At 44.0% G+C, this 19,872-nt stretch overlaps 1 pseudogene across 1 annotated transcript; it reads left to right on the forward strand.

Moving 5' to 3' along the window:
- Positions 1-2,969: 2,969 nt before the first annotated feature.
- Positions 2,970-3,827, forward strand: LOC308589760 (small ribosomal subunit protein uS19-like; annotated as a pseudogene). The gene is made up of 2 exons: positions 2,970-3,336; positions 3,673-3,827. The product of its transcript is annotated as a small ribosomal subunit protein uS19-like (transcript).
- The last annotated feature ends 16,045 nt before the right edge of the window (positions 3,828-19,872 follow it).

A 19,872-nucleotide genomic window follows, 5' to 3' on the forward strand; every position in this document is an offset into this window, starting at 1 on the left:
AACCTGAAACTGTTCTTAACCTGAAGAACCACTTTAGCTAATGGGGCCTCCTGCTGCTGCCGAGCCGCCGGAGCACGATTTCTGTTCTCATCCTGAAGGAAAGTTCTTAACCCAAGGTACTATTTCTGGGTTAGCGAGTCTGTAACCTGAAGCCTATGTAACCTGAAGTGTATGTAACCTGAAGCGTATGTAACCCAAGGTACCACTGGATGTTGTTATATATGTTTGAAGCTGCCCAGAATGGCTGGGGCAACCCTGTCAGATCGGTGGGGTATTATTATTATTATTATTAAATTGTTGTTGTTTAGTCATTTAGTCATGTCCGACTCTTTGTGACCCCATGGACCAGAGCACGCCAGGCACTGCTGTCTTCCACTGCCTCCTGCAGTTTGGTCAAACTCATGCTCGTAGCTTCAAGAACACTGTCCAACCATCTCGTCCTCTGTCGTCCCCTTTTCTTTGTGCCCTCCATCTTTCCCAACATCAGGGTCTTTTCCAGGGAGTCTTCTCTTCTCATGAGGTGGCCAAAGTATTGGAGCCTCAGCTTCAGGATCTGTTTTTCCAGTGAGTACTCAGGACTAATTTCCTTAAGAGTGGATAGGTTTGATCTTCTTGCAGTCCATGGGACTATTATTAAATAAAGGTAAAGGTACCCCTGACCATTAGGTCCAGTCGCGGACGACTCTGGGGTTGCGGTGCTCATCTTGCTTTACTGGCCAAGGGAGCCGACGTTTGTCCACAGACAGTTTTTCTGGGTCATGTGGCCAGCATGACTAAGCCGCTTCTGGCAAACCACAGCAGCGCACGGAAACGCCATTTCCCTTCCTGCTGGAGGGAAGGTACCTATTGATCTATTTGCACTTTGAAGTGCTTTCGAACTGCTAGGTGGGCAGGAGCTGGGACTGAACAATGGGAGCTCACCCCATCACGGGGATTTGAATCGCCGAGCAGCCAACCAGCAAGCCCTAGGCTCTGTGGTTTAGACCACAGCACCACCCGCATCCTATTATTAAATAGGACGTCCCTATTTTCATCTTTCTAAAGCGCTCCACCCCTTTCTGCACTCATCCCAGCAGTCTTTCCTCCTCTGGTCACTGCTGTGGATTCACAACCTGACTGCCTGTCTCCAGGCACTGTGGTCATCTGCAAGGGACTTCCACACGGCAGGAAATAATAATATGCAAAAATAATAGAACAATAAATGAATTAAATGTTGTGTTACTTATAATTAAGGAAGCCCTTTTGGTATGTCAAACAGGCTCCTTTGTCACTTATATTTGATTGAAGCTCTTCTGGTGTTTTTACCTGAGAGAGATATGTATAGAAGAGCTCAGATTAGCACCCAATTGAATAGTGGGTGAAACTGATAAATAAACACAGCTAACTGGAGGTTTAAACAGGTGTTTGTCTTCAAGACAGACCACTGTTACAGCATCAGTGTGTTGAACAAACTGCCCACCATCTTGAAAGGAAGTGTTCAAAGCATGACACTGTAGAAAAGTCAAAATCAAATCTGGATCACAAACTTTAAGGGATAAAATCCAATCATCTCATATCAAGACAGCTGCTGCAGGAATCAGAGAGAGGAGAGAGAATCTTTATGGGCTGATGCCTCACACATCCTGAGTTGTTTCTATGGTCACAGAGTAAGAAGGTCAAATCAGATCAAATAAAGCAGAGAAGAACTGAACAGTTCAATTAGGCCATAGTCAAAAAGTAATTACTTCCTGGTCTGGTAGAGATTGCATGTCATTTCTTGGTACTGTATATTATCTTCTAAATAATAGACACTAGACAGGCCTGCACCTGGGAGTGAACTGGGCAAAGTAAACTATGCTATAATTTGGCAACAAGTCAGTCTATGTACAATTCCTATTGGAGCGCCGATAAACATAAAAGGTAGACACCAGGTGGGAGAAATCTCAGTCATGATGCCAAATGTGTGTTTACATTCCAAGGTTGTCAGAAACTGAAGAATAAGAGGGAGTGCAGTGCTGAAATCATATATTATTACAATATGTTTTAATTTTGCAAGCTGCAGTAAGCCATCTGAAATTAGATTCCAACTGCTACATGTATTCATCTAATTTCTGTCCTTTGATATTGTAATAAAAATGCTTACAGCATCCTACTGATAGCAGCTAAACATGCCAAAAAGTTTCGCCTACCTAGGCAGTTTCTTTCCTTTCCAATTCCTGAAGAATTTACTGCCTCTGTCTCCTGTTTCCTGTGCTCACGGTGGTGAATGGTTGCTGGATTTCACAAGATGGCTGCCCTGTTGTTAAGTTCTTCCTGTTGTGGTTGGCCAGAGGTGGTTTTAGGGTGGTGCAACTGGTTCAGCCACGTTGGGTGCCATTTTGCAGGTGGCATCACAACAATGCTGTAGAATGGAGCACAAGAGGTGGATCACCAAATTTTAGTATCGCACGGGGCGCCACTGAAACCTGAGAGCCCAGAGTCTGCCACTAGGTAGGCGTTTCTGAAAATAAGTTGTCACTCTTCCCATAGCACTGGAGAATAGTGTGGCTCCCAGTTTATATTCATCCTTCAAATGTAATGCCCGATTCTGCAATCCTAAGCATGCTCACCAGAAGCGGTACAATGGTTTTCAACCAGTGTGCCATGGCACCCTGGGGTGTCTTGACTGATGGTCAGGGGTGCTACGGGCAACACTGGCCTCTGTCCCTATTTCCTTCCTTCCCTCCTCTGATGCCCTCTTGCATCTCTGCCTCCCCAGGGCATCCACAGCTGTTTGTTGCAGCAGCCCTGGCTACAAGCTGCCCAGGTAAATGGTCCTCTGGGACTGGCCAGGGGGTGCTTCCCAGACCCCTGTGAGGCAACGTGAGGAGGCACCTCTCTTAGTGGCAGGAGGAGGAGCTCAGAGACTAGGGGTGGCAGCTGCCCAGAAGACTGCCAAGAAGAGAGGCGGTTGAGGGAACACTCCACAAGAGTGTTTGAAAAAGGCAAACTGCGCAGGATCTCGGCCTTTTCCTGGAGGAGACTGCGGCCAAGATGGCGGAAGTGGAGCAGAAGAAGAAGTGTACTTTCTGGAAGTTCACCTAACTGGGTATTGACCTGGACCAGCTCCTCAACATGTCCTACGAGCAGCTGATGCAGCTGTACAGTGCCTGCCAGCACTGGCGGCTCAAGCAGTACTCCCGCCTCAAGTGGCTTCGCAAGGCCAAGAAAGAGGCCCTGCCCAAGGAGAAGCCTGAGGTGGTCAAGACCCACCTGTGAGACATGATTATCCTTCCAGAAATGGTGGGCAGCATGGTCAGCGTGTACAATGGGAAGACCTTCAACCAGTGGAAATCAAGCCTGAAATGATTGGCCACTATTTGCATAGGCGCCGACTCCATGGGGCCTGGGGGGGCCCGAGCCCCCTCAAAAATTCGTTTGGGGGGGCTCTGCCCCCCCAATAATCTCGGGCGCCCCTCCAGCAGAGCGCCACCGCCGCCCCTCCCCCAGCCCAAAATGCACAGGGTCGGGCTGCATGCCTCCTGCCCTCCCTCTTGAGCAAAAGCTCCACCCAATTTCCTTCGGAGCTGATTAATAGGCGCAGCACGCTCTCCCCTATTCGCTCACGAGGAGGCGGCGCCACTTTATCTGCATATTCATGAGCTTATTTATTATTCATGAGCTTTCCCGGGCCCCCCCAATATTTTTTATAAGTCTGCGCCCCTGACTATTTGGGAGAGTTCTCCATCACTTACAAGCCCGTTAAGCACGGCCGACCTGGAATTGGGGCCACGTTCTCCTCTCGGTTCATTCCTCTGAAGTAAGAGGATTTGGGAAGAGTTGTGTCTCGTGAAAATAAAAGGGTTTCCCAACAAACAAAGAAACTAACTAACTAACTAAAAAGAGTGTTTGAAAAAGGACAGGCTGCCAATTCTGCAGGCAAGGGGTGACATAACTGGGCTCCTGAGCCCCACAGGGGTGCTGCAGAAAGAATGTAGTTGGTCAAGAGAGCTGTGGACTCAAAAAGGTTGAAAAACTCTAGTGTTGTGGTTAGAATGCCCAACTAGGGCCTGGGAGAGCAGGGTTGAATTCCACACTCAGCTATGAAGGTCACTGGGTGACCTTGGGCCAGTTATTGCATCTCAATCTAACCTTCTTTGATGAGTTGTTGTGAGGATTAATTTAGGAAGGAGAGAACCATGTACACCACCTCAAGCTCCCTGGAGAAAAATGTAGTGAAATAAATGCAGTGAATAAATAAAACCTGGAAATGTTCCTTTTTTAAAACTAAAGGAACTGGGAGCCAATGTGGTGAAGTGGTTAAGAGCAATAGACTCGTAATCTGGGGAGCCGGGTTCATGTCTCCGCTCCTCCACATGCAGCTGCTGGGTGACCTTGGGCTAGTCACACTTCTTGAAGTCTCTCAGCCCCACTCACAGAGTGTTTGTTGTGGGGGAGGAAGGGAAAGGAGAATGTTGGCCGCTTTGAGATTCCTTCGGGTAGTGATAAAGCGGGATATCAAATCCAAATTCCTCCTCTTCTTCTTCTTCTTCTTCTTCTTCTTCTTCTTCTTCTTCTTCTTCTTCTTCTTCTTCTTCTAAAAGCAAGCATGCTTCGGACCAGGGAAACAATGATTTTTCAGATGTCACCAGTTTTATCCTGAGGGATAAATTGCATCTACATATATACATACATAATTTTATTTGCATGCCGCCTTTCCACAGTTCAAACCATGTTCAAGGTGGCTTACAACATGAAAAAATATACAATGACAAATGGCAAAAGTAGTCATAAGCAATAAATAAAGCATTTAAAAATACACAACCAAACCGAACAATTTCCACATAAATCACACAATCTGAAATAAAGATACAAAAAAACCAAGAGCAACACACTCACCCACAACATGCCTTCCCCTAGACAACACCCCAGCCCAAAATCTACATTATGATGATTCAGTGTGGCTTTCCATCACGTATAAGACTATAAAACAGACACGTTGCATGGTGAATTCCAACTCTTCCACAGTCTGTAGGCAGATTTCCTATCTGTGTGAGGAAATGTTGTGTAGGAAGAGAAACTCTTAGATACCCCTGAACTCAACCCACAAAAGGGGGAGAGCTGGCTCAAACAGACCAAAGACAAATGAAAGAAGTGCTCTGTAAATGCACAAAGAAACTCTCCTCTCTAACCAGGCAAGCTGTTTCTTTTCATTTCCAGTTTCCAATTCACAATATGGATTAATAGCTTGAAAATTACTGATATAGCCCTATACCTCTGGTAGGGTTCCAGCCTCATCAGTATGTTCATGCTGGACTCATAAGTCAGAGATCAAAACGTTCAACCTTTTTGAAAGATGGCAAAAGCAAGACTGTCTTCATATTAACATGGGGACTTTCTTTCTGCCATTGTGAACATTCAGGTATCTGAAGTCCAAGACAGTGGACATTTAAAGGGTCATTTTGTGCATTGCATGAATCTCCTACACACACAAAAAAAACACTTTTCTATAACTTTACACTTCAGGGAGACAGAAGTCAAACTTGTCTCTCTGTCTACAGCAGTCTTTTCCAAGTTGGAACTTTCCAGATACTTGGAAGTACAACTCCCATGATGCATAACCATTGGTCATGCCAGCCAGGGCTGATAGAAGTTGTTGTCCAAGAAATCTGGATAGAATCAGATTGGGAAAGGCTAGTGAATACTAGATGGACCAATGGGTTTGACTTGATTGAAGGCAGCTTCCTGTGTTTCAAACTCAACTTATATCAGGAACCAGGGTACAAATTGAATAGAAATCTGAGCACAGATATCACCCACATTCTGGGAGGTGCATCCAGTGGAATACATGTTCAGATGGCTATTGGGAGATGCATCTAACTTATGTCCACGGTTCCCATTTTAGTATGCAGATCTCCTTAGCGGTGTAGGGTTGAGGAACCATGGTGATGTTGCATGTCCGTATCCACTTCATGCCATTCTTATGCCAGAAAAGAGGGTTAACAAATCAAACAGATGGGATTTAATAGAGCAGAACAATTAAATAAGCAACTCAACGATGGTGTTGTTTGGGGGGGGGTGAATGAAGTTTTATCTCAAAGCAAATTCTCGAGAAAACAAGTCTAAAGCCAAAGAAAATCACATCAAGCGATTTACCAAGGATGATTACAGTTACACAGCAGCACAGGGAGACACAAAAGGCTTTGCCCCATCATTAACTCTTCCTGTTCAGCAGCACTAATCATGAGAGAGTCACGGACAGAAGCCCGATTGATCGAAGGCAGATCTCTTGGAAAGTTCATAAGGAACAGAAAAGGGGAGGGGGGTGTCTTTATCAATAATCTTTCTCTTCAAAGCCTGAGAAACAAATGAAATGCAAATTTAACAAATTAGCCATGTGATTAACACACAGTAGGATCACTTTGGGCACTTAGCTTTGCTGCTTGCCAAGATGTAATCCTACTGAGAATTACTGCTAGGACTCATAAAAGATAATTCCCTCCCCCCTCCTCAACTTCACTCTAGAATCTACAGCCAGGCTCTTTGCTCTGCTGTTTAAAAGTAAATCTGTGCTTCAAACATGAAGGCACAGATTAAAGCACCTTGCTAGAGACCATAAAACAGGGGAAAGTGGGCAACGCTTTCCTGGAACTGATCATGGGCTTGTGCTCTGCTTGACATCACTTTAATGACATGCCTCTTTGAAAACTTCTCCGGTTCTGCTTTTGGCTTGCCTTCTTGAGAAAAGGATATCCCTTGGCCATTTTGATGTGATTGTATTTGTTTCTCTCACTGCACCATCAGAATCCCAAGGCCCCTGTTTCTTTTTCTCCCCAGTATCCAGAGTTAAACATGAAATCTATTCCTGCAGTTTTCACACCTAAATTTTGCTTTCTGCATGAAACTTTGGGGTGTTCCAGGCATAGTTTGTGTGTGTGTGACCCTACCTTAAATTTTAAGTATCCCCTTAACAATGCACACTGAAAGATATAGATGTGTTCGCAAACACATGAATCATACAGTGTTGCTATATATATATATATATATATATATATATATATATATATATATATCCTGCCTTTCCCTCAAGGAATTCAATGCAGAGTATATGGTTCTCCATGGTTTCGAGCCCCCCATTGGGCAAAAAGATTCCTGCACGCAGGGGATTAGACTCTATGGTTCACAGAGGTTATTTGGTGGCAGGTGTGAAGTATTTTCTTGCGTAAGAACTAGATATGTTGCAGGTCAGCATTTCTTTTATATTTACTCCTCACAAGCCTATTGAACCTCTTCCATCTGTAGAACTGGCAGTTCCCCATCATGCTGGGGCCGCCCTCGCATTTCTGTGCAGTCACACAAAAGAACGCTATTAAAAATAAAAAAGTAGCATAGGCATAGCCAAAAATTTTGTTAGGGGCAGGGGGCAGCCAAAATTGTTGACCTTTTTTTAAAAAAAAAGGAAAAAATGTACTTTGAGTACTTTTAATGCTTTTCAGTAATATTTGGGCAGCTCTCTTGTTTTTGACACTTGCTCACCGCTTTCTTTGTTTAGGCACGCCAACCCAGACATGTACATTTATTGCACACGTTCCATTTTCCAAAGGGCTGATTTTTATCTCTCTTTTAATGATGTCCTTATGTCTTCCATTCGCCGGTTTCATCGGCAACTCCTTGCGGATCATTTCATATCATATTGATTTATGCAACTGTTCAGGGGGTGTTTTCTTTCTTTAGTTCGTCAGCAGCATATAAATAAATAACAGACCCTCCAGGTGTCCCTATTTTCCACTGACAGTCACAGATTTACAGGAGCCGTCCCGGTTTCTGGTTTGATCCTGGAATGTCCCACTTTTCCTTAGGGGAAATATTGAAGGATAAGGCAGGATGCCCCTGTTTTCATCAGGGAAATGTTTGAGGGTATGGAGTTATCCTAGAGTTGCCATATTTCAAAAAGTTGTTGAGCTTCTTTGGCAAAGTTGTTGAGCTGTTTTGTTGTATTCTTGCCAAAGTTTTTTCAGTTTTTTCATGTTTCAGCCAAAGGTGTTTTTTTACAAAATCTCAAAAAAGGTTTTGAGCAATTTCAAATAACATTCACCAAAATCTACACTACTGACATGGGCTGTCATATGGACGGATTTTCCCAGAAATTTAAGCAATTTCCTCCCCAATACTGCTTACGAGGTCTGAATACCAGCTGTGTCCGGGAAATTATAGACAGTGCTTTTTTACTGAGGGGACACAGGAATACACATACCCTAAACATTTTGTGAATCTAAGTTTGGCTTCATTGAGGGGAACTATTTCAATTTTTGTTGTTGTTTAGTCGTTTAGTCGTGTCCAACTCTTCGTGACCCCATGGACCAGAGCACGCCAGGCACTCCTGTCTTCCACTGCCTCCCGCAGTTTGGTCAAACTCATACTGGTAGCTTCGAGAACAGTGTCCAACCATCTCGTCCTCTGTCATCCCCTTCTCCTTGTGCCCATCTTGTGCCCTCCATCTTTCCCAACATCAGGGTCTTTTCCAGGGAGTCTTCTCTTCTCATGAGGTGGCCAAAGTATTGGAGCATCAGCTTCAGGATCTGTCCTTCCAGTGAGCACTCAGGGCTGATTTCCTTAGGAGTAGGAAAATGAGAGTACCCCTAAAACATTTTTTTTTGGGGGGGGAGCATTGTCTAGACATATGGCAACCGTAAGACCCTCTAGCCACCTGAAGGCAGCACTGTATAGGGGAGGTTTTTAAAAAAATGTTTTTAATGTTTTATTATGTTTTATATGTGTTGGAAGCTGGGGCAACCGTCAGATGGGTGGGCTATAAGTAATAAAATTGCTGCTGCTGCTGCTTCTGCTGCTGTTGCTGTTATGGAATAGGACGCCCCTATTTTTGTCGGAGAAATGTTGGAGGGTATTAAATAAAGCCGTGCAAGCGTCGAAGAGGTCAGCCGGTTCGGAGGCTGAGTCACCGTTCAGCCGCCCTTCTTTCCCCCAGAAGCCACGGGCCCCGTGGGCGGCTGCACTTCTCCCTCTCAGATAAGGATCAAGGAGCCCTGCATTCCGGCTGTTGCCTCGCGGCGCCTCCTGAACAGAAGGAGCTGCCTCAGGCTGGGCGAGCCCCGAAGGCGGACGTGTCTTCTCCCGCATCCACCCCGGCCCGGCCCGCCTCTCCACCCCACGGAGCAAATCGCCTGCATCTCCCTCAAGACGTGCCAGAGAACGCCACTTCTTTATTGGGAGTGGCTGAGGAAGATGCTCCGCCACTCCCGGCTGAGTCAAAGGGGCTTTCTTCCCCCGAAGCTCGTTGCAGGGCGGAGAGGCTGGCTTCCCTTTCGTAACTCGCAGCCTTGGGCTTTCCCTTTCTTTCTTTCTTTCGCGCGCACGCACAGTCCACCCACACCGGGCTTGGAGGAGCCCGGACTTCTCTAGAAGGGAATACCATTTGCTGGCCTCCACCTTTCCTTTCTCAAGATGCATCTGCAAGTCATTCTGAGCAACTTGGAGGAAGGTGGGGGTGGAGGTGTATTGAGCAAAAAGAAAAAGTCATGGTTTGCATCTGCTCAAGAGCATGTTGCTCTTTTTAAATGAATTTGTTTCTTTGGATTTAAAACCATTATTATTATTATTAATTGAGTTTATATACCACCCTATACCCAGAGGTCTCAGGGCGGTTCACAGAAAAGATCACAACATATATAATCAGAATAAAAACAACAACCCTATAACACACACCCACACCCTAAAAGAGCCATGTTTTAAAAGGGTAAAGGTAAAGGGACCCCTGACCATTAGGTCCAGTCGTGACCGACTCTGGGGTTGCGGCGCTCATCTCGCTTTATTGGCCAAGGGAGCTGGCGTACAGCTTCTGGGTCATGTGGCCAGTATGACTAAGCCACTTCTGGCAAACCAGAGCAGCGCACAGAAACGCCGGAGCAGTACCTATTTATCTACTTGCACTTTGACATGCTTTTGAACTGCTAGGTTGGCAGGAGCAGGGACGGAGCAACAGGAGCTCACCTCGTCACGGGGATTCGAACTGCCGACCTTCTGATTGGCAAGTCCTAGGCTCTGTGGTTTAACCCACAGCGCCACCCGCGTCCCTTTAAAAGGGTATATAGGATGTATTATTATTAGAAAAGAGGTGCTGGAACTCACCATGAATGCCTCCCTTGTTCTCTTATAATGGCAATGGTGCCCACCTGAGAGGTGCCGGAACTGAGTTCTGGCTGAAAAAAGGCCCTGAATTGTTATTATTGTTAATTACATTCATATCCCACCCTTCAGGGGTGCCAGCATGACTAAAATATTGGGGGGGGGGCAGGTAAGCCCCATCCCACATAATCAATTGCATGATGCAGTGCACCATTTGAATGGCACTACTCATCAACTTTAGGGGGGGAAGCCCCCTCAATTTATTCGGAGGGCCAAAGGGACTTTGGCCCCTGTGCCACCTTTCATCTGAAGATCACAGGGTGGTTTACAGATTAAAATAAAAAATTAATCCAGGAGCCACTGTAACTACAGGAAATAAAAAGATCTGGACCCAACATGTTGCTCACTCAGAAACATAGAATTGTAGAGTTGGAAGGGGCCCTGAGAGTGATCTAGTCCAACCCCCCTGCAATGCAAAATCTGAAAGTTTATTTGTTTAATAATAATAATAATAATAATAATAATAATAATAATAATAATTATATATCACATTCATGTAGGTGCATACATAGGTGCAAAAGCATTTGGAGGTTGGTGAAACCTCAGGAGTCAGAAGTGTAAGTTTTTTTAGGCATTCAGCAAAATTGGGGAATATTCAATTTTGTTTCATTTGCATCATTTATATAGATTGCTGAATATGGAAATCCTCAGTGCAGAATTTCCCTTTGTGTCTCCTAGCATGCACAGAACCTTGGCTTCAGAAACAGAGCTGATGAAGCCTTTATCAAAAGGAAACATGGGGAAATGGGCAGCCATCTTTACACTGAGTCAGACCATTGGCATGTCTAACTCAATATTCTCCACTGACTGATAATGGTTCTCCAGGGCTTCAGATGCTACCTGGAGATGCTGAGTATTTGTCAAGACCTTCTGCATTCAAAGCGGGTGCTCTGCCACAGACTCTTCCCTAATCAGGATTAAAAAACAGTGCAGAATTAGTCCCATGTGTTCCAGAGAGATTTTGGTCTTGTATTTCTTGAACATCAAATACTCATGCAAGTCGCTTTTGAAGCTGATAGGTGTTTCAAAAGAAGTTTGTGATGCAGCAAGAAGATTAAACCCCACTGGGCTAACATAAACCCTTGGGTGCTCCAAAAGTAGCTCTTTAGATCTCAGCTATTGCATATAAATAAGACTAACTACTCTGAGAACTTTTGAAAGCATACTTCCACGTTAAGCCTCTTGGTTGTTCTCAGCCACAAAACAGCAAGAGTTGCAGGTCTGACTCGCACGTACATTTACAGAAGGTAGTTTTCATGGTGAAACCATTGCACAAAATGGCTCTTTTGACCCAGTGACTATGAAATGTGTCAGAAGCAAACCTGTTACGTTGTTTTGGTGAACAAAGACTTATTGAGCTGTGCTACCAGTCACAAGTCAAACACTGAGCTAATTCAAAGGCACAGAGACCCACAGAGCACAACTAACACCCCCTAGACTTGTACTCTCTTGCAATATATGCTGTATGGGTCCTAGTTAGGTTCTGAATGGAGCAAGTAGCAGAATATTTAGATCCACAGAGGGAAAACTGCCTCTGTAGCGGTTACTGGGAAGGAACTAGATAGGCAACCCATCCAGACGCAAGCTGCAATTCTGTAGACATGTCTCTGAAAGTATTTTTGAGTAGACATGCAAAATATTGCAGAGTTGGATTTCTAAGCATGTCAGAAGGCTCTGTACATTTTACTTTTGAGTAACTAGGAGTCCAGCATTTTAAATTGGCTGTTCCCAAAGTGAAGTCCTAATTTTTCTGATTTGGAGGATTCCAAGTGGAAAGTGTGAAGGATGGGGCAGTTTTCAAGAAACGGCAATGTCGCAGTGGTGCAAACCTAACTTAAAGTAGGAGTAACAACCTCAGCAACGGGATATGAAGCATAAACCCTGAATGGGACCTGTTGTGGGAATTGGTAGTGCCCTTAGTAGTAGACAGCTGGTCCTTTGAGTAACTTCTGCTCTTTCATTATGCCTTTGGGAAACCAACACTGTTTCCCATCTTCTGAGAAGCCTGATTTACAGAGATGGCTCTGTGCAGCAACACAGCTCACCAGCATATGCATGAACACATTCCCAGCAAGGAGGAGCCTTGGGGTACATTGCATAACCCACATGTACCTATCGAGAGCATGACTCTAAAATTACATCTTTCACCTACAGAGGTGGTTCAAGGTATTTCGTCACCCAAGGCAAGATAAAAACATTCCGTCGCTCTTCCATCCCTGAGGGCTGTCATATACCAGACAATGTAAGATCCTTTTGTTGACTATCAGAAGATCACAGAACAATCCAGACTGCAATGGGGTGCCAAACCAGAAACCAGGACGCAACCTCCATGCAGTGCAAAAAAGAAGGGAGACAAACCGCAGGTCATGTGGCATATGAACACGTTGCAGTCTGGGCATTCAGCCTACAGGAAATATTCTAGACAGCATTTACCTGTTTTACAAATTTGATATACTAAGATTGATAAATGGTTTGCTCAAATGAGCTAGTGAACCTGTGGCAGGACACCTCCAGTCACAATCAACCACTAAAGGCAATTACACCAGAGACCACAACACCCCCCCCCCAAAAAAAATCCTGCCAAGGGCAGACAACAGAGAATGCAAACATCAAAGAGAGAAATACAACTGATGGAACTGCAAGTTGTACTGGAGCAAGGGAGGAATTTGGGACAGAGACAAGGATACAGTGAAAGCACCAGAGACACAAAGGTAGCAATATCTTTGTTTACCCGTGAAGAGGAATTGGTGGTTAAGCTACTCCAAGAATTGAAGCTCTGGGAGGAGAATCGTGGTCTCCTAACAGTTCTAAGCACCCTTCACAAACTGCAGGTCCCAGGATTCAATGGGGAAGCCGCACCTGGTTAAAATGGAATAATAGTGCTTTAAATGTTTGGTGTGGGTGTGGCCTTAGTTGCGTCTTCATACTTCGCAAAGCCAACAAGTACAGTGGTACCTCAGGTTACAGATGCTTCAGGTTACAGACTCCGCTAACCCAGAAGTAGTACCTTGGGTTAAGAACTTTGCTTCAGGATGAGAACAGAAATCGTGCAGTGGTGGCAGCGGGAGACCCCATTAGCTAAAGTGGTGCTTCAGGTTAAGAACAGTTTCAGGTTAAGAACAGAGCTCCGGAACGAATTAAGTTCTTAACCCGAGGTACCACTGTATGCGGTTTGGCTGTCACTCCCCCTTCTCCCTACCACACTGGTCTCCTTGTCTTTGTCAACAGATGTGGAGGAAGAAGAAGAAGAGACACAAATATCAGGCTCTCCTGCTTTCCATGCAGCTACATCATCCTCCCCTCCAGCATTATTATATATCACTCAAACTTTCTTCAGGCAAGGTGGCAACGCACTGGAGGATTGGTGTGGGTGAAGGAACAGCACAGAGAGAGAAAAGAGTGGGTTTCTTCAACTTCAAAAGATTGGTGTGGGTGCAGCTTGGGGGATACTGCAGAATCCACAGAAGGGGGGAGTTCAGAGGACATCAGTGGGATAAAGCACCCCATAGCCAACATCACTAAATGCATCTGTAAGGAAGGGGGAGAGTAGGGAAATGCCATTACGTTGAGAGATCCCCAGCTTGTGAACCATTGTACAGATCTGTCATGGAATTATCCTTCTACATAGAAGAAAAAAGCCCTGAAGATTGCTCCTTAAAAAGTGGTTAATTAACACATATGCCACAAATGTCGGGATATCATAAATATTCTGAGTAGTGACGGATAGCAGGATAAACCCAGAGCACATGCCACAAGTTCTTTATCTCTGCAGCTATCTAGGGTTGGTGTATTTACAGAATATCACAGCTGCACATGCTTTTGCTCTGTAGCCATATGTTTTACTATTTCCCCCAGATGTAAACCATAAAATGGCTTTATCTGTTTTGTGGTTTGGCATAAAGGTAATAAAATAAGCTACAAATACCTAACTTACAACTCTGCTTGGAATCTCTGTGGGCCGGTGATGGCAAAAGTGCTATTTACAAATGAAGACACAAGCACTCTGATCCAGGGGTGAGGAAGCCGTGGCCTTCCAGATGTTGCTGAACTCCATTCCCCCAATCATCCTTGACCATTGACCATGCTGACAGAGTCCAACAACATCGGGGGGGGGAGTACATGCTCCCAAATTCCTGCTGTAATGCAACAAGGTTGCTCTGCATGTGCAACTGATGTAAACATGCATTGTGGTGCACACCGAAGTCACACTGAACTTAATGGTTGTGTCTGAGGCGGATGGGAATATGCAGTTGCCTCTAGGGTTGGTAGTCAAATCCAAGACTGAAGCTGAATTGGGCCCCTTATGTATCCTGCTTATTGTTTCTTCCACAGGAAGTCTTCAAGTCTGTGACCTCTTTAAAAAAAGAAAAAGTGTTTCGATTGATTTTTGGGCCGTACTGCATTTCTGCTTCTTTTTTTAGATTTCCTCCACTCTGCAAAGGAAATGGCATTGTGTCCTCTTTAAGTACTGCATTACTGATATTCTCTCACCATTGTAGAAGAGCATCGGTCTACTGTTCATTGTCTTTAGTAGGGTGTGTTTAACTTATATAAAAAGAGAGAGGATGTGCAGCGCTATGTTTTTCAGTTACGTTGAAGCCCTGAAAACGTCAAAGGCTATTCATATTTTATTTATTTACTCGTACAAATTTATATACTGCTTAAGCATACAGAAAATATCAAACTGTTAACAAAAAGAAATACAGATATGTGAAGAAAGCATCAGTGTAAAATTCACGGAGGTAAAAACCTAACAATTGGTGGGTCAGATATTGGGGAAAGCCTGCTTGCCCAGGAATATAGGGCTTCATTAACCTGTGACCCCAAAATTCAGGATCCCCCCCAAAAAAACTGATGCCAAAGTTTTGTGCTAGTTCTGTGCATTAGTTTGGGGGGTGGGATGCAGATTTTCAGTGTCACAAGTCAATGAACCTGGAATGGAGCCAAATGGATATCTTGAGTGTGGGGAACTGTTAATAAAGATCTATAAATTGGAAAGGGCAAATATTTTCATGTGTCCTGTTTATATGTTTTGATAAATATGCAGGGAGAAACCACTTCTTACCCCATGAATACCAATTAAAGAAATGCAGCTTTGCCATGAAATCCTATGCATAACTACTCAGAAGTAAGCTGCACTGAATTCAAAGAGACTGATTTCCAAGTATACAGCCTACATTAGCTGCCCTTGTTAAATTCAATGGGACTTTACTAACTTGTCTCACGAACGGTTAGTGTTGTGTGTGCAGCAATGCATCATTTGAAAAAGCAGTTTAATTTATTATTCTTTTTTGTAAATTCTGGAGGCAAATCCCCACTTGGTAAAGCTGGAGTTTCCAAACTTTTATTTCAAACTTTCAGTAAAAAAAGTACTCCCACAAATAAAAGAAGCATGCAAACATTTGATATTTCAGCAGCACAGGAAATTCATTGGTTGAAGTAGATCTGGATAGTTTTTTAACCCAAACTATTAAATTCTTCATACTCCCTTTCCCCAAAAAGACTTCCAATTTAATTTGTGACTGGTGAAAAATAGCCGTGGATGCTACATGCAATTACAGCTCCCCCCCCAAAAAAAATAAAACTTAACCTATAGATTTAATCAGAAATGATGACAGTAAAGGGCTGCCAGGATTGTCGCAGTGTAGACCCACACGTGTTTGCAAAAGTGTGAGTGCTGTTTAAATACTTGCTAGTTCATCATTTTTATGTCACTGCTGAAAAGATAAGTCCTAAAACTGTAAGTTCCTGCGATAAACATATTTCTCTTTTGCTTACAAGACACAAGCAAAGTTAATAGTGTGTGTGAATGTGTGTGTGTGTGTTTCTCTCCATACAACACCAATCCAGTCTTGCAAACATCTGGCTCATACCCTTGCTCAACAAGATTTGTTCCACTGCTCCATTTCATTGAAACATCTGTCATTTATATCAAGCAGTTGACAAATGCCCACATGATGAATTCCCCCCAAAAAGCAACCTGCTAAGTCATTAAATGTCAATCCTATAACGTGAAAAACAGCACCCCTGTCTCACTGAAGATGGCAAGTCCCACATACTAAACCAGAACAGCAGAGGTGCTCTGTACCAAAGTCATTTAATTCAAACCAGCAGAGGTTCTTCATTTCCTCTCTCTCTCAATCCCCTATATTTAATGACTGTAAATCGTTCTCTACATAAAAGACAATCATGTGTTATTGAGAGTCATTACATGGCTATTGTTTAGCAAATGTGTTTATCTGCTTAAAACACCGAAAGTTTCCAGAAGCTTGAAATCCTCAGGGTTTTCCCAGCTAGGCTGGCTTTTTAATGTTTGTTGAAAAGCAGCTTTGTATTTGTATTCAGAAGCCAAGTCTCTGCTATCTTTTGCTTTAGCGCGATGCAATTCAAAGGAATAGAATGGCATACAGAGAGCGGCCTGTAGATAAAAAAACACACACAAAAAACCCACACATTTAAAATGCCTTCATTAATGGCAGTATAATATTCCAAGAGCCCACTTTGTGGTGGAGGGGGCAGAGAGATGGACAAGCAAGGACAGACAGGGTTTAGTGTGGTTAAACTGTCGCTTTAAAAAGTTGTAAAACTAGATTAAGCATATATTTCAGTAGGGCTGCACTGTTTAAAATGCGCTGTTGTGAAGTAATACACACTAACCTCTAAATAAGGCTCCCATAAGAGGCTCCCATGAAGTTCAAAATCTATTCTAATATGGTTCACTAGCAACTTCTTTGTTATCTAACCAACAGTGAGATTGTGTGTGTGTGTGTGTGTGTGTGTGTAGATTTTCAAGGATCAATTGCATGAATTTGAACAGCTGTGAACTGGACGTGAACCAGACTAGCTCAATTTGAAAAGGAGTGAACGTGAACTGGAATTAGTTCCTTTTGGGAACCACCCACTAACTCTGTCTTATTTGGATTTGCTCTCATCCAGCCCTTTACTGGGGCAAGACAATGGTCCAGAACATCCACTGCTACACCTGCAGATGTATAGAAGTAGAGTTGTGTGTCAGCATATTGCTGACAATGTACTCCAAAACTCAGCAGTTTCATGTAGATGTTAAACAGCATGGGATCACATAGAACGAAAAGAAAGAGAGAGGAATCTTGTTAAAATGCAAATTTTATACCATGACAAGTTGCTTGTGTGCAATTGTATGTTCAGGTCATTTCAAAAGGCCCATGATGACAATGAATACATATTCCCAAAACACTGAAACAACTTCAAATCCACCATGTAGGGGTTTTTTTTGTGTGTGTAGGTTTCCAGAAGAATGAAGAAGGCAAGAGACATTCCCATTCCTTCCTCTCTCTTAAAATCAAAACACCAGGATTGGGCGACAAGGTGTCCAGCCATCTCTTATGACCTGGACCAATCGATAATTTACAAGATGGCAAAATGAAGGATTTGTGAAAAACTAATCAGGAAGCCTCATATTATAGAGGTTTCATTCCTCCTGCTAATCAAGGGTTGATGTGAATTACCAAGGAAGACAGCACTCCTACTTGACACTCTTTCACCTGGCAACAAGGCTGATTAACATTTAAAGTGGGAATTCCAGAAAAGCAGGTTTTTTTGGTTGCCAAGGTGACAGACAGAAAACAGAAACTGGCTCTTTGTGTATGGCATAGGGTGACCAAGTGCCTTATTTTTCAGAGGATAGTCCTCTGTTTGAAAGGAACATGACTTATACTGAGTTAGACGGCTGGTCCACCTAGACCAGATTTCAGAACGGGTTGTCTCCAAGCCCTTCCTGGAGATACAGTGGTACCTCGGGTTACTTACGCTTCAGGTTACAGACTCTGCTAACCCAGAAATAGTGCTTCAGGTCAAGAACTTTGCTTCAGGATGAGAACAGAAATTGTGCTCCGGCGGCGCAGCAGGAGGCCCCATTAGCCAAAGTGGTGCTTCAGGTTAAGAACAGTTTCAGGTTAAGTACGGACCTCCGGAATTAATTAAGTACTTAACCCAAGGTACCACTGTACTGGGGGTTGAATCTGGGACATTCTGCATGAAAAGCAGATGCTCAACCACTCAGCTATTGTCCTTCCTCCAAACCAAATCTCATTGCTGAGCACCAATTCTTTTTGGGAGCCCTTTCTCCTACATTTTAGCAACGAAGGGAGAGGGACACAATTTCCATTTCTGCAGAAGGCGGGAAGGCGCAGCAGATGGATGCTGGACCTACCAGCCAGGCTGAAAGCTGTCAATGCAGGCAGCACCGGCTGACAGGACCAAGTGTTCTTTTTCCATGCCCCACTTGAAAAACACCGTTATCTGGATTTTCTGGTTGTTGTCCAAAGGAGAACCATTTCAGGAAAGAGGGTCTATATATACACATACACACACATCTGTAAAAGATTTTGACACTCTGGCAGGAGAATAGTATCTTTAAAGAGGCTTAAATATTGCATTGTTATCATCTGCTCCAGTTGTTGATTTTTAAAAACCTCGAACAAAATAAAGATCAATAACAACTTTCCCCCCATGGCAAATGCTCACAATCTATTTCACAGAAGAGTCTGTAAAGAGGAGGAATCCTTTATTAATATAAGGTCGAGAAGTCCTCTCTTTTTAAAAATAAATGGGAATATGCTGGGCCCTTTGGGAGAGTCGAAGGGGAACACCAGCACAGCACAGCCTTTGTTAGCTGACACAGTTCACCTGCCACTCTTGGTTCCCACAGTGAATTTTTAATAGTAAGTTGCAGTTTTGACCTTTGCCTGCATCTTGCCAGTTCAAGGAGGGAGGGAGGGGGGAAGGAGGGAAGGAGGGAGGGAGGGAGGGAGGGGTGGGTGGGTGGCATCCATGGGACAACATACCATAACACAGTGAAGGATTACAAGGCAGTGGGGAACAAGCAACACCATATGATGTCCTGCTGAGCATAAGGCAATCCAATTGCACCAAAGTCTACGGGACTCAATACTGTAATTAGTGTTGCAGATCTGACACGCTACCATATGTAAACCATCAGAAAGGAATGCCACAAATTGTGTTTGAAAAACCTTTCCGGGAACCAGAAAGGAGGAGTCGTTTATGCTTACCAACCCATTTGCAAAACCAGATGTAAGCACCCTACTTCTAGAATTGTACAATCATAGAACCCATTTATAAAACTAGACTGCACAGGAGCCAACACATAGGGGCCGAGGGGTCTTTGGTACCCTAATAAAATATTTGAGGGGGCTGACCCCTCCCCCAAGTTGATGGGCATTGCCATTCAAATGGTGTGTGCACACTGTGTCATGTGATTGATTATCTGGGGAGGCGCATACCTGCCCCCGCCAATACAGTGGTACCTCAGGTTACATACGCTTCAGGTTACATACGCTTCAGGTTACAGACTCCGCTAACCCAGAAATAGTGCTTCAGTTTAAGAACTTTGCTTCAGGATGAGAACAGAAATTGTGCTCCGGCGGCGCAGCAGCAGCAGGAGGCCCCATTAGCTAAAGTGGTGCTTCAGGTTAAGAACAGTTTCAGGTTAAGTACGGACCTCTGGAACGAATTAAGTACTTAACCCGAGGTACCACTGTATTTTATTCAACTTCACACCCCTGCTAGACTTTACAACTCTGCTCAAAAAAGGTAAGCGCTCCAGTGACACACCAGTGACAAATGGAATCATAGGGCCATTGTTGTTCGTGTACATATCCTCATTTCTTGTGTACCGCCATAGTCTCTGGCCAAAGAGGTTCTGCAGATTTT

The sequence above is a fragment of the Podarcis bocagei genome (genome assembly GCF_964188305.1).
Source record: "Podarcis bocagei genome assembly, chromosome: 6".
Taxonomy (NCBI): domain Eukaryota; kingdom Metazoa; phylum Chordata; class Lepidosauria; order Squamata; family Lacertidae; genus Podarcis; species Podarcis bocagei.